This window comes from Cervus elaphus, chromosome 14 (assembly GCF_910594005.1).
Source record: "Cervus elaphus chromosome 14, mCerEla1.1, whole genome shotgun sequence".
Taxonomy (NCBI): Eukaryota; Metazoa; Chordata; class Mammalia; order Artiodactyla; family Cervidae; genus Cervus; species Cervus elaphus.
The window spans coordinates 5843944-5858827 of NC_057828.1; the positions used below are offsets into that span (position 1 = coordinate 5843944).

A 14884-nucleotide genomic window follows, 5' to 3' on the forward strand; every position below is an offset into this window, starting at 1 on the left:
AGAAAGTGTTTGGAAAGGTGCTGGCATAAGTGCTATATTATACATACGTGTGTGTGTGTGTGTGCTTATTTATATCTTTCTGTAGTATGGAGAGAAAGGCTGAAATCCTTGCTGTGGGAGAAGCTAAGAAGTCTCTCTCCAAAGACAAGATTCCCAAGTCTCAGAGGTTTCATGAGTGTTCATACACACACCTTTAGGGAAAGAGGCTTAGGTAATTTGAAGTTGGGCTTCCCTGGAGGCTCAGTGGTAAAGAATCCGCCTGTCAGTGAGAAGACATGGGTTCAATCCCTGGGTTGGGAAGATCCCCTGGAGAAGGAACAGCAACCCACTCCAGTATTCTTGCCTGGGAAACCCCATGGACAGAGGAGCCTGGCGGACTACAGTCCATGGGGTCGCAGAGAGTCGGACACGACTTAGTGACTAAACAACGAAGACAGTTTGAGGAACACAAGCCTGAGCAGGGTGAGTGCCAGCATCTGAGGGCACCATGTCGAGCACTTTCCAAATTAACTCATTTAACTCAATACACGCCATGTGGTAGGTATTACTGGCCCCATCTTCCAAGTAAGGACACAGCACAGAGGCGAACTCGCCACACGGCTTATCAGCAGTGGAGCCCGAATCTGAAGTCTGACGCCCATCTGGACTATTACCCACTGCCTGCTTCCTTTGACGCCACCTTCTCACATGTGAAAGGGAAGCCGACCAAAGAAGCTTGTGCCACAGAGGAGAGGGCTCTGTTTGTGAGAGGGGGGCTTCTTCTGCACTCACCTCAAAGCCAGGCAATTTAATTTTCTAATGCTTGAGTTCAGCAAACAGCACCCCCAGGGTCCCATCACAGAGTCCAGAGAGTTCTACTACAACAGTTGGAGGTGATGAAGCTGGTTAACAGGGCTCATAACCATATGTGTTAAGCACTCAATCTGAGCAGTGTAAACTTGGCTAGAAGATATTAAACTCTCTCACACCCTTTATTCTAGAGGACTCAGGTTCTTTCTAGTCATACGTCATTTTATCTTCTCTATGGTCCAGAGATGCCGGGAACAGCAAGATCCTTCCATCTTCCACCCTTGCCCAAGGTCACTTGAGTGAACACTCAGTAGAGAGTGGGAAGGTTTCTGGCAGACAAGAAGAGGGGGAGTCAGGTCTGCCCCCGCCCCCGCCCTCCCCCCCCAGCCGTCACAAAGTGTCTGAGCGCCTGGCTCTCTCAGCCTGCCCTTGTTTGCTTCCCACCTGGATATCAATGCCAACTCCCCTAACACAGGACACTCAGTTTGTCTCTGAAACCAACCGTGGGCTTCATCAAACCCAGCTGATACTTCTGGTGGGAAGGAAGAGGACAGATGGAAAAGGACCACATGACTTTAACTGTGAACGAAGCCTCTCCTTTCCCTGGGTCTGCCCTCAGTCCTGCACCTGCCACAGAAAAAGCCAGAGCAAGAGGTGGGGCAGTCACTCGTCTCCCACCAGCTCGATGGACCACTTCCTCTGAAGTCCGCAGCATCCTTGTTCACCGTCCTCTCCAAGGAGAGCTGACTAAGATCGCCTTGTACAAGGCAAAACCCATAATTTTGTTTGTATATTTTCATTCTGTAGTAAGCTTCAAACAACTCTTTTAAAAAAATAAATAGGAAAAGTGAGATCCAGGGAGATTAAGGACTTGCTCCTGGTCACAGACTTTGTGAATGTAAGTGAGGGCAGGTCCCAGCAAGGCCAGGCTCCTACTGGAGGTGGTAAGAACGTCTCTTCCCCACCACCTGCCCCCACCCCCCACCCCTGCCATTCCCACTCCAATGAAAAGGACCACTCCCTCTCCTGCACAGGTATTTCTGAGCCATGCGATCATCCCGTGTTGTGATGGTCTGTTTAGGGATCTGTCTCCCACACAGTACTCTGAGCTCCTCGAGAGCAGTGGCCATGTCTTACTAAGCTTTGCATTCCTGGTATCTAGCAGCTAGTAATTTCCTAACTAATGTCTGGTGAAGAAAGGGTGGGAAGGCAGGAAGGTGGGGTGAATAAAGAGGGTGGGGAGAGAAGAGAGAAATGGAAGAGGGAAGGACTAAGGAGGGAAGGAGGAGAGAAGGTGGAGTAAGCAGGAAGGCAGGCAGGAGCAAGGCGGGAAAGAGGGCTGAGCAGGCCCAGGAGAGAATGTCACCTCAAGGCAATGGGGCTGGACTACGCGTGACCCTCCGCTGATCTAGGTCACACCGGTACGCACAGACGCGGGCTGCGACCCCAGAGCCCGTCCATGACAGACTTAGGGAGCACTGGAAAAGGGGTGGCCATCAGGCAGGCCTGGCAGGGTCCCAGGACGCCACCTCGAGAAAGTGAGCGGATGGGTGCTGCTGCTTCTCGGGTGCGCCCACGCTGCCCGGCCCCGCACGCCTTGCCGTGCCCACCTGTCAATGGAGGCTTCTTTCTGCCCTGGATGATGGGCATGGATTCAGGGGAGGGGGACCGGCAATCCAGGCTGGGGCGGCCCCTCCCCTGAATGCTCAGTCCCGGAGATGGGGTGAGCTTTGGGGTGCTTCCCAGGTGAGGAGCTGCCACCACAGGAACCTGAGGAAGAAACCACATCCCTCCGCCTGGACTCCCCACAAAAGGCCACCCCACCTCCCTGAGGCGGGATGAAGGGGCAGCCCCTGTGGGAAGGGGCTCCTGCAGCACTCAGGAAACCACTGGAAACCGTAACTCAGCAAGCTGGCCTCTCTCCGGAATTTCCTTGGGGTGAGGAGATAAGGAGGCGTCTTGCTCAGCCTGAGCCCCTGTGAGGCCCACCCCCCCCCCACTCCTCCCGCTTTTCTAGAAAGTACCAGGTACCCAAGCCCTTCCCACACGGGCCACTGCTCACTCCACATGCACTTGTGAAGACCACCAGTCTGCAAGGCACACGGGCCCTGAGGGCTGCAGGGGGGGCGGGAGAGGGCCCCCAAGAGGGGCTTCTTGGCTTTCTACGAAAAGTCCAGAATGACCCCATAGCACTCTTGGCTTTCTCCAAAAAGTCCAGAATGATACCATCGCACTCTGCAAATCCTGCCCAACCTCTTTGGAAAAACAAGCCCTCAAGCCAAATCTGACACACGCCAGGCAGCCAGGCACCTACCAATGAAGCAGGAAGTTATTCCAGCAGATCTTGTGGCTTCTCCTTTGCACCAAAGAGCTGGGTGGGGGAGTGGCGTCCAGGCTCAGTCACACTGGGCTCTCTGCACGGACGGGGCGGTTGTTGCAAGGCAGAATGCGGGATCGTGTCAGCCGGAGGCCACGGGGACACCCACAAGGACAACCCACTACATGAAGCATCGGTCAGGAGAAACCAAGGGCGCTGAGTTCTCAATCGGACCCTACAGCTCATGTGTGGTGTTCTCTCAGGCAGGCCACAGGCCTCTCTGATCCTTGGGGAGGATCTCATCTGTGCAGGGCCCTAAGGACAGCGAAGGCAAGGAGAAAGAGGAAGCAAACGTGCCCCAGCCTGCTCAGACCCTGAAAGGATTAAACCCACCCTCCTGGTAGAGCCAAGGGTCTTCACAAGCCACACCCACCCCAGCCTCCTACTCCAGGATCCCGGAAGTGGTCTCTGTGTTTCAGCGTGCTGAGGTATTTCCAGCTCCCCTCCAAGCATGCTGTTCCTTCTGCCTGAGCTGCACCCTTTCCACTCCCTGACCCATACTTCAAGGCTGAACCCAAACCTGCCCCCTGCAGCTGCTCTTGACTTCCACTCAGGGGGTCTTCCTTCCCCCAAGTTTGCCAAGCACTCAGTGCATCTAATCTTATTTTTCTCAATTCTTTGTTTACAAGTCTGTCTCCTCTGCTAGACTATGAACTTTAAAGGGCCATGTTACAATCAGTACACGTCTGCTCTGTGCCAGGCCCTGTGAGGTACCAGGATACAGAGGAGGGAAAGGCGGTCTCATGACTGGTGTCGCCAGTGTCCAGTCGGGAAAAGCAGCGACCAGGACCAGCCCCGTGGGCTCCACAGGGCTGCTCTCCCCACTTTGTTTTAGCAGGAGAAGCTGAGAGCGTAGACGATGACCACTTCTGAGAACTTCACTACGTACTGTGTAGGCACTGGTCTCCCTACAAGTTTTTTTAATCCTCAATTTTTTAAAAATCCTACAATTTTTTAAAATTAACTCTCTGACAATGGCCTTTGTAGATGAGTCAGGTGATGCTCAGAGAGGATGAGAAACCTGCTCAAGGTCACATAGCAGGCAGCAGAGCTTAGCGAGGCCCTCAGATCGGTCTGACCACCCCTTGCCCTTAGTCTCATGCTGCCCAGTTTAAATATGCAAACAATGAGCACCTGTGTGTGCCCAGACTTCTTTTTTTAAAGGAGGAAATAATGATGTATTAACTCAAGGCTGTAAACTGTATGACTTCAGTCCTAGCTACCCAGGTGGCCCACTGGTAATTCTATATTCCTATCCTTTCCACTGCAACAGAAGCTTCCAAGACGATAAGCCAGGCCAGCTCCCCACCCTGACTGGGGAAGCCAGTGGGACTGCAGGGTAGAGGGCCGCCATCCAGCTTTTACCACCTTCAAAGTGTCGTCAGCCACTGCTGGGCAGGTGGCCCAGGTCCCTGCAGCCTCAACCACTGTCCCTATTATCCAGAGCCATCAACCATTGAGGTTCTTCTCCTAACAGGGAAACAGCAGAGAACGGGCCACCCGCGGTCTGCTCCCCCACCAGCCATGATCAGCTTCGCAAATGTGCCCCTCCACAATCCCCTATACAGCATTCTCTCTCAAAATCCAGTTGGAGCTACTGCCCAAGCAGACTCCTCTGCCTGGGCTTCAAGGACTACTCTCTAACACTCCTTTCACTTCTCCTGTGACCACCCCCACCACCACCAACTCAAACCAAGCTAACTGGCCCTGGGGACTTTGCAAATGCCTTTCCAGTCTCATGGAGTATCAGTTTACTGATGCAAATTCTCCTCCTTCTTCCCATCCTAAATCTAAATCATCTCTTTCAGGATGGTCCTGACAGGTTGAGAAAACTGCTCAAGGCTACACGTGGGCTGCAGAGCTTAGATAGGACCTCAGGTCAGTCTGACCACCCCTTGATGTTAGTCTCATGCTGTCCAGCTCAAATATTCGAACAAATGAGCACCTACGTGCACCCAGGCCTCTTTTCTTTAAAGAAGGAAATAATGATGTATTATTAATAACTCAAGGCTCTAAACTGTGTGACTTTAGCTCTGTCATGGTCCTAACAGACCATGCCCAACACCAGTCTTGCCTTTGCTTTGTATTTCCTCAGAACTTAATATCCTCCCTGCAGCTATGTTGGAGGGAACTATTTGTTACAGTCATTCATTTGACAAACATTTACTGAGGCCCCTCCACTCTGTGCCCCTCAACTAGGCCCCTCAAAAAGGTGCCACAGAGGCGTTTACTGTGTCTCCTGTGTGCCGGGCACTCTGCTGAGCACTGGGCATTCAGTGCTCTCAAGGAGCTGCTTGCACTGCTGTTAATCCCTCCAGGCCCTTCCCTGGACGAGGCATTTAGGTCGGGAGCTCTCTGAAAACTGTCTCCTCTTTGTCACCCTCACACCTGTCATTAACAAAGAACTTTTACTTTTTCAAGGTGCTTTTGCATCCATTATCTCATTTTATCCACAGAGCACCCATACAAGGTCAGGTTGAAAGAGATTATTATTGTATTTGAACGAGGGGGACACCGAGGCCCAGGAAGATTAAGTGATCTGTTCAGGGTCACCTGGTTGCTATGACCTGGTTAGCAGCCAGGTCATCAACAGTATTCAGGTCCTTTGACACCAGGCAAGTGACCTATGCATGAAACCCTGCCCCACAACATGCAAACAGAGTCATCAAGATGGGACCTGAGTGATGACCCACTTCTCAAACTCTGTTGCTGCCAATGGATCTTGAGGGAGAAAGAGACTAAAGCAAAAATAGAGGGCCTTAGAAAATGCTTGTGTAACTGGAAACGTTGAAGAAGTTTATCTGTGTATTCCTGGTACATAATGGGCACTCAGTACATATCTGTCAAATGAATGAACAACTTGCTAGACAGGCAAATGGCAGAGGGTATGAGCCAGCTAATAATAATGGCTATTTGAGTGCATACTTTGTGTCAGGCATAATCCTAAATGCAACTCACTTCATCTTCACAACAATCTTTTGAGATGGCTCTTACCATCTCCCTTGTATAGATGAGACAAAATGAGGGAAATACCCAGAGTGGTAGGCCCTGGTCGGAACCTGGTCAGGCCAACCCCAGAGCTGTGCTCTTGACCACATCAGCCAAGTGCGGGTCATACGCTCCTGCCATCCATGATAACCACTCAATTCCCATTACAAGCTCACTGAATGAGTGTTCTGATGAGTGCTGAGTGAAGGCTGAAGTCACACTTCTGCCCTGGGCCCCAAGTTTCTGTTTCTGCATGAGTCACCCGGGCTGTAATGAAGTGCAATAGAAATCCAGCCCAGGGCGGGGGCGGGGAGGGTGTGTCAGCTGCACAAGGACTTCACACGTCCTCTCCAGGGTCTGCACCCCGGAGTCCAGCTGTGACCCATGGGCCTGTCCCCCAAAGAGCAGCTCTCCACTCGGATTGCAAAACAGGCCTGGTAAGAATCAGGGCTATGAACGGTGAAGACCAGAGTATCCAGGAAGGAAATTTCTAGCATCTCAACCAAGGCTGAAGTAGAGGGCAGCGTTAAGGAGGGTAGAGTAGTGTTTGTCACTGGGACAAAGACATGCTGGAAAGATTTATAAATAGGCTAAAGAGAGGGGCCTCCGTGAATAACTCCTTTATGGGAGGGGACGGGAAGGACGGCGCTAGGCAACTCCAGCTCTGACTATTTTCGGCCTCCATCAGACGAGGAGGAGGGCCACTTAGGAAAAGCCTCACCACGAACAAGACAGGGACAGGGGCCAAAGAAAGAGCAGGCGGAAATAATCTTCTCTGAGGCGGCTTTCTCTGACAAAATCTTAAGTGGGAGGGACAAGATTCAGAAGAAATGATTTGAAGCAGGAGAGGCTATTCCAGAAATCACAAATGCTGAAGATTTGTGCCTAAAGGTTGCTGAATTATAAGTTGATTCTGATCTTAGTGCTTCTGTGTGATCTTGGGCCAAAAGCTTACTGAACCATTCCTAGACTTCAGCTCCTCTAGTTATTAAGAGGCTGTGTGTCACCTGTACATGTCTTCATCCTCTGGCATAGGACCGTGCTAGGGTCCAGGAGACCAGAGACCAGAGGATGCTTGGAGTTACTCAGAGGAGAGGTGATGCAGAAACGTGAGATCTGGTTGGAGCTCTCGGTGACCGACAGGCAGGAGCCATCTCCAGGCGGCGCTTCAGGTGCTCCAAGTGCAGAGAGGAGCAACTATTCTGATTGTATTAGAGCTCCTGAGAGACAGGGAAGAAGTGCCTCATGCACCCTGGGTAGTTGACATCTCTGCCCAGTTATCTGGGACTTTAGATGTCTAGGGTCAGCCCACAGAAGCTGAATGGTGGGGGGAAAATGTTTCCTGTGATTTAAGCAACATGGAGAAAAGCAGACCAGGGTTAGAGAGCTGACAGAGAGAGAATCCCCAGGGATGGGTGGCCAGCTGTCCCAGTTTGGCCAGCTGTCCCAGTTTGCCCAGCAATGAAGGGTTCCCAGAACGCTGGACTCTCAGTGCTAAAACAGAGACAAATCGGGACAAATGGGCCACCCTAATGAAGGGCTCACATGTTAAAGAAGTCTCTGGCTTGGCAGAGAACCCAGGAGCACCATGCGGAATCCTGATGCTCAGAAATATTGAGAGGTCAGGTCCCAGGGTTGGGAGGTCAAGTGCCCTGATGCCTCCCAGTGAGCCTTTGGGCACAAACTGGCCTTGCTGGGCCTTAGTTCCTCCAGAACACCTAGATAAGTTTGCCTTCTCGGCTTGAAAATCTGCTAGAAAATGACTGAAGTTGCTTAGGATCCTGCGCCCTGAAAAAGTTCCTTCTTGGAAATTTCTTAGAGTAGCCTGCAAGCACACCCAGCAGGAGGCCACAAGGCAGGACTCTGCTCCCTGACTTTCCCCAGAGGCGACTGCATCCTACCAAGACCTCAGGGCTCAGAGCAGGCAAGGGACTGAAAGATGGACATGGGGAGAGGTAACAACAGCCACTTCCAGGCGGCCGGTGCCAAGTACAGCCAAGCAAGCAGCTACTAACTTCTAGACTGGACAGAGCACAAAAAGGGGCAAGGCCCACCCCCATTCTTCACCCTGCCCAGCGTCCTCCCTAAAGAGTCCAGTGCCACGGACTGAGCTTCCCCTGGCTTGAATCCATTTTATTTTCCCTAAGCTGGTTTGTAGGGCAGGCTGCTGAGCACTCAACATGTCCAGTCCTGCTGTGGCCACCTTTCTCTACGGCTGAGAGCAGGCTCCAGTTCCCTACCCCTTCTGCCAGCTGAAACAGGGCCCTGCTCAAACTGGGCCCCTGAGTTCATGGAGACCAGAGTGCATGACTGGATACTCAGCTCCTCTGTCCCTTAAAGGAGTCCGCCCCATTCTAAGGCCTGGAAGAAGGAACAGGCGCAAAGAAGTTAGGATGGAGAAAGCGTCTCCCTCCCGCCTCTGCCGGCTTAGTCATTTCTTAACTCAGCAAATGCCCTATAGCACCCACTCCGTGCGAAGCACAGGGCAAGAAATGACACTGAGACGCAGACTCAGAACCCAGGGTGCAGGACTCAGGGAGCTGAGACTTTCCCAGCTCTCACTCTAAGCTTCTAAGTATGACTGCCCGCCTCTGGTCCCCGTGCACCCACCCAAGTGAGCACGCAGAGACGGGGAGATAAAAGGCAAAGAAGAGAAGCCCCAAATCCTGCTTAATTCATGAAGCAGAGCTCTGTGGGATAGGTAATCAAGCTCTACCTCAACTTACAACACATTCTTAACAGACAACCATTTTGAGACCCAAGTCCAAACCCCAAGGATCAAGCTAAAGAATTTTTAAAGAATTTAAGGAGAAATGTAGTCACACCCCGTTTCTTTCTCCTTGACTGGTTCATCTGTCCATCCAGCCATCCAGCCAGCCATCCAGCCAGCCATCCACTCAGTTTGTATTTCACAAGTGCTTTCGGTATGCCAGCACAAAGCTAGGCATTAGCACTCTGGGAGGAAGTTTAATCCAGCCTCACTTCAGCTGTATCATCTAAATGTTCATGGCTCTGTGCCCTTAAACTCTGCTCACTGCCCAAACCCTGGGGTCCTCTGCTTAGAATAGGCCCAGGCAGAAGCCAGCTCCAGACAGTAGCCTCTGTCGTCTGGAGTTACGGACAAAGCGGTTACTTGGGTTTCTGCCTCACCCTAGTCTCTCCCCTCCCACTTTCTCCTCTGCCTGGGATGGAAACTTTGCCTCTGTCTGCTCACATGTTTCAGTCACAAGGCTGAGCTCCCAGCAAAAGAAGTAGCTCAAGGATACAACAGGCCGGCGCCAGCAAACAGAAATGCAACCATTTATTTTGTTCATTCAGTACCAGTCTTCCTTTCTTGATGCCTGAGAAGGCAGTGCAACGCTCACTGCTTGCCCGGCCTTCCTACCTGTCCTTCCCGTTGAGGGCACACTCCCTGCTCCTCTCAGCCCTTTCTGTGTCTCTCATAAGGCCCACAAACGGCGTCCTGTTGTCTACACAGCTCAGCACTTGAGAGTTGGAGGAGCCAGCCAGCGATCAGCGCTCACACAGAGCACAAAAGTTTGGTGCCTGCTCCTCTCCTCTTTACCTGAGCCCCACTGCAGAGCCCTGCTCCGCCCGGCGTCCCTGGCCCACTGAGGCCGAGGAGCACGCCGAGTCCCGTGCCCGACCGGCACCTTGGTGGTAGGCTTCCACCTCTGCCCAGGCGGTTGCTGCGTGTCACTGCCTAGCTGCAGACTTCGATCTCTGATCTGCATGGGCAGATGGGCAAGCAGCTGTGCCAGGCCCCAGGGGACTGCAAGCTCCCGGGCAGGAGGAGTGTCCACCTGGCTCACTAGGCCCACGGCCTCCCGGGGCCTCCTCAAGGGTAAGAAACACAGGCCTCCAAAAGGGAAAAATACAACAGCGAGTCTCAGCCAACCCCTGTGGCCTCCCACTCCCTCCCGCTTGCCCCCATTCCTAAGGAAGGGACAGAGCAGGCATCACGGAGCCAGGGAGGCCAGACTGCTTTTCCCATTTTATGCACATCTTCTGTCTTGCTGTTTCTGAGAGCGAGTTCCCTGGCTTCTCTGGATACAACCTCATCATCCTTAAAATTTGAGCCGAAGCCCCAGGCTGCGTTCTGATGACTCTGGCTAAGCCGGAACGAAATGAAATTGCTAGCAAATGCTGCTTGACCTCCTTATGGCTGGCTCCTGGAACAGATAGCCTACAATCCTGCATCTGTGACATACAGTTAGCTTTTAACTGTCTGCCGCGGCTCTGTCCTTGTAGGGTCTGCAGAACTCACAGCTAGACACTGGCTTGCTCATTCCAACAGCCAACATTTACTGAGCACCTACTACGTGTCAGGCATGGGCTAAGCCCTTTGTTTATATTATTTCATTTCATATCCCTGTAAGGTAGGTGGAGACACTGATTCACAGAAAAGCTGGCTCACTTGCTCGAGGCTAGAAAGTTGGATCAAAATCCACACTCAAGCAAGCCGATCTGAACGCTTCACTCTTAACCTCTCATGCATGTGTGTGTGTGCATCCGTGCATGTGAGTGCATGCACTTTGCAAACTACAAACTACTGTATAAATATAAAGCTATTATCAGGGTCAAGCATAGTACTATGAGCCAGGCTGGTAGATACAGGAGATAGTGAAGGTTTGTGCCTGAGCATTAATCTGATTCAAGATGAACTGTATTTCAGAGGTAACTGGAAAAGTTATTTCGAGTATCCTGGGCTTTGATGCCCTCCATCAACACAAAGACTTGAAATTTGACTGAACACTGTAGAGGTGTAAAAGACTCTTACTAAGACTCCCAACCCAGCATTTGTAAGACACCTGTCTTACCATCCACAGAGACACCAGAATGGATGGGAGGGGGCCACCCTGTTGCCATGTGGGGTCAGCCTCCACAGCAACACCTCCCAGAGAAGGAGGCTTCTTTCCAAAGCAAGAGATCACTTACTGTGGGATGAAAGAAGCAACGTCTAATTACAGTCATTTATAGGCCATTAGCCTGTAATGAATGGATGGATCTAGGCAATGATCATCAAGGAGGCTAATAACACAAAAGGGAAGACAACCAAACATTGTGTGTCTCCTGATAGATGTACACACCACAACCAAGAGATTCTTGACCCTCTAATGAATAAATTAAAGGAACCTGAGTTTGACCAAGCCCTAAATCTTAAGGAAATACAGGGACAGTGCGTACATGTGTTCTAAGTCGCTTCAGTCGTGTCCGACTCTTTGCAAACCTAAGGACTGTGGCCCACCAGGCTCCAGGGACAGTGGAACATGTTACATGACGTGATGAGGATGCAGTCAGCCAAATCCAGAAAGTGAAGAACTCTGTAAGACAAATGACCCAGTTTCTTCAGCAAAACATTGCAAGAGAAAGAAAAACAATACCTGTGGTGAAGAGTGACTCTTGGCTATAGCAACCAACCACAATGCATGGGCTTATCTGGAGCCAAATTTTTAAAAAACTAGGAAATAAATTTCTGATAAGCAGGGAAATAAGAATACCAGCTGGATATTTGATTATATTAAGGAAGTATTCATTTTGTTTAAGTGTGACAATGATTTTTTTTCAGAGTTTCTATCTTTAGAGATGAAGTGATAAGCTGTCTAGAATTCACTTCCAAATAATCAGAGGGTAGAAAGGCCTGGGAGTGTACCTAAGACAACCTGGGCCATGAGAGGACTTAAAACCTCTGAGTCTATGAGGGCTATTACACTATTCTCTCTACTTCAGTGTATGTCTGCAGCTTTCTACGATAAAAAAGTGTTTTTAAGTGAAAATCAGACTCTCCATGATCATCACTGTGGTAGTGCAATAATGTGTGCGTGTTAGTTGCTCAGTCGTGTCTGACTCTTTGCAATCCATGGACTGTAGCCCACCAGGCCCCTCTGTCCATGGAATTCTCCAGGCAAGAGTACTGGAGTGGGTAGCCCTTTCCCTTCTCCAGGGGATCTTCCTGACCCAGGGACCGAACCCAGGTCTCCTGCTTTGCAGGTGAATCCTTTACCGTCTGAGCCACCAGGGAAGCCCAGCGCAATAATAAACTCCTCCAAATTGGCCAGGGCACCGGCTCTGGCCTCTGTTCCCCCTTGAGAATGACGGAGAGGACCCGCAGACTGCTTCTCCCTTCCCAGTGCTACCACTGCAGGACTCAGCCCTTTCTGCAGCAGATCCCCTCCGGCCTCTGACAGAGGCAGAGCCAGGACTGGGAAGAGAAAGCAACTCTCCCAAGGCCGTGCCCCGAGACAACAACAGAGCCATAGCGCAGCTCTGGAGGTGGGACGCCACACTCCAGCCTTCCCTCAGGCCATCCGAGCTCAGAGCCGAAGACGAATCGCTCTCCCAGCCCCATCCTGAATTTAGCCTCTCACTGCCCCGAAGAAGAGCTGGCATTCCCGCAAAGCAGCACCCACAGTGACTGCCTTTCCGCCTCCACTGGGAGGAAGCAGAGGAGGAAGGTGGAGGGAGAAGCGGGGAGCATGGGCCACCCCGGAGCCCCAGGGCCCCCCAGCCCAGCCCGGGGCCCCAGGCTGAGGCCAACCTCACCCTGGGCAAACAGCTGGCACCGCCCAGGCGGGTCCTCCCCTGGCGCTTCCTGGAGCTACGGCTCACAGAGCTCCCAGGAGGGGAGGCAAGGCTGGGGAGAGGGCGCAGAGAAGTCAGGAGGGAAGGGCGAGCCAGTCTGGGGTGTCTGCGGACGCGTCCAGAAGGGAGGACGAGGAGTGGTGAGCACCGGACCTGGGCCATTCCAGAGCTCAGAGCTGCTGAGGAAGTAACTGAATCAAAGGGAGAGAAGAGAAGAGAGCAAAGGAGGGAGGACACAGCGGTAAGGAGGGAGGCCAGAGAGACAGGGTGGGGCCGGGCCGGGCCCAGGGGCCCACATCCAGAACCGGGGCTCAGTCACCGGCCCAGCCACCCCGCAGCCCCAGCCTCAGCCGAGCGGCCGTGCCCAGCCATGCGCTCAGACAGGGCCCTGCCTCGCTGGCCCACACGGGCCTGCAGGCGCTGGCTCCGACGAACCTGGCCCCTCAGCCCTCGCCTACCTCCCGGCAGCTGCTCCAGAGAGAAGGATGATCCACCTGCCTCCTGAGCGGGGAGAGCCGGGGCAGGCTCCATCCCGCGCCGAGGGGCCGATCCAGGCAGCCTGCCGGAGCCCGCCCTTTCGGGGCACACCGCTCAAAGGGACACGGGGTTAACCGAGGGCTCCTCCAAGGTGCCTGCTCCATATTCATGCCCACGCTGGGCGGTCACAAGCTGACCGCCGCACACCTCTCATGCTCACTGACCTTCAGCGGCCACAAGACCCAAAGTTACCTTGGAGCCACCCCTCAGGCCCTGAAGAAGTGGACCATGAGTCTCCCACTGAGCGTCAAGGGCCCTCACAAGTAACCCCAGAGGGAGTGCCGACTCTGAAGCTCAAATCCTGGCTCTGCCACTTGCTGGCTGAGACCTAAGGCAAGTTCCTGAACAGCTCCAAGTCTTCATTATCAAGTTATATGACCCTGGGGCTCAGTCTGCACCTGCAGAGAGATGGGAGCGTGCACAGAAGGACAAGAGCTGAGGGTGCAAAGAGGAAGTGACGCTCTATAAATGCTAGGTATCACTACCATAAACAACGTTCTGGCCACACCTAGGAAGGAGGAGGCAGGTTTCTGTCAGGCTCTGTAATGCCGTCCCAAGAAAGCATAAGGCAAACAACGCACCAAGCCAGAGAGTACTGAGGCTGGGTCCCAGCACCCTGCGCAAGGGAGCAGAGCACCCCCCTCCCCCCCCCCCCCCCCCCCCCCCCCGCCACAAGCCCCATCAGAGGGAAAATGCAGACACAGGTCAAGAAGGAAGGCAAGCAAGGGATGGCCCACGGGAGTGTGATCTGGGGTTTCTCTAGCCATCAGGCTTCAGCACTGAAAGCAGGGTGGCCTGGAAGAGCAGACAGTTCATACCCCAAGGGTGGAAGCTGTGGGCTGCAAGGATTTCCATGAGCAACTGGGGCTCCAAAGTTTTCTGCCTCTCCTAAGAATAATACTGTAAATAATAACCTCTGACATCGGCACATTGCTTTTTATACACGTGGACTGCTCCCCAGTTGCAGCTTCACAGAACCCAAAGGAGGAAGCCTTACATGATCAGCCCTAGAGCGCCACTGATTAAACAGTTGGGGCTCAGAGGGGACAGTGAGCGATCCGAAGATGCACATCTTACCGGGCTGCCAAAGGCAGGACAGGAAACCCACCTCTTCCGCTCAGAGTCCATTTCTTCCCCACGGGCAGTCCAGGGCCTGGCCCTCAGGGGAAGGACAGACACTAAACACAGAGGCCAGGTCCTGCTCTGTGGACGGGCCCCCCGGTCCTCGGCTACAGCCTCTCTGGGGAGAGCTCCCGTGACGGGCTACCTCAGCCAACGTTAGCAACCTAAAAATCCAGATCAGGCAAGTTCAGGGGCCTCAGGGGATAAAGGCAGATCAGGCAAGTTCTGGGTTTCACTGGCAATAAATTCCCTTAAAAATTTAAGAAAGGTCCATTCATCTTGCTCCTGATCGACAACAAATTCTTACTCAGCTTATTCAAAATTACAAAGTCCCTCCAAGGTTGTGAGTTCTGAGAGGTCCAGCCTTGGACCATTTCTCCCGAGGTTCTGAATACAAATGGGCAAGAGTAATAGGATACTGACTGTGGCCCACGCAGAGGAAAATGAGAATCCCCTGTCTCCAGAACCTTCCGTGGAAGCAGGCCTCGG

At 52.7% G+C, this 14884-nt stretch overlaps 1 protein-coding gene across 5 annotated transcripts in view; it reads right to left on the reverse strand.

The window, feature by feature from the left end:
• Window positions 1-14884, reverse strand: part of PLEKHA6 (pleckstrin homology domain containing A6) — a 133804-nt gene that overhangs the window by 82502 nt on the left and 36418 nt on the right. Inside the window, exon 1 of one of the 5 annotated variants that reach the window (XM_043923261.1) lies at window positions 13195-13236. The exons of the other annotated variants lie outside the window; for them this stretch is intronic. The gene's annotated coding sequence lies outside the window, so the exon portion shown is untranslated. Of the gene's footprint in view, window positions 1-13194; window positions 13237-14884 lie in introns of those variants that run through there. 5 annotated transcript variants of the gene reach the window in all.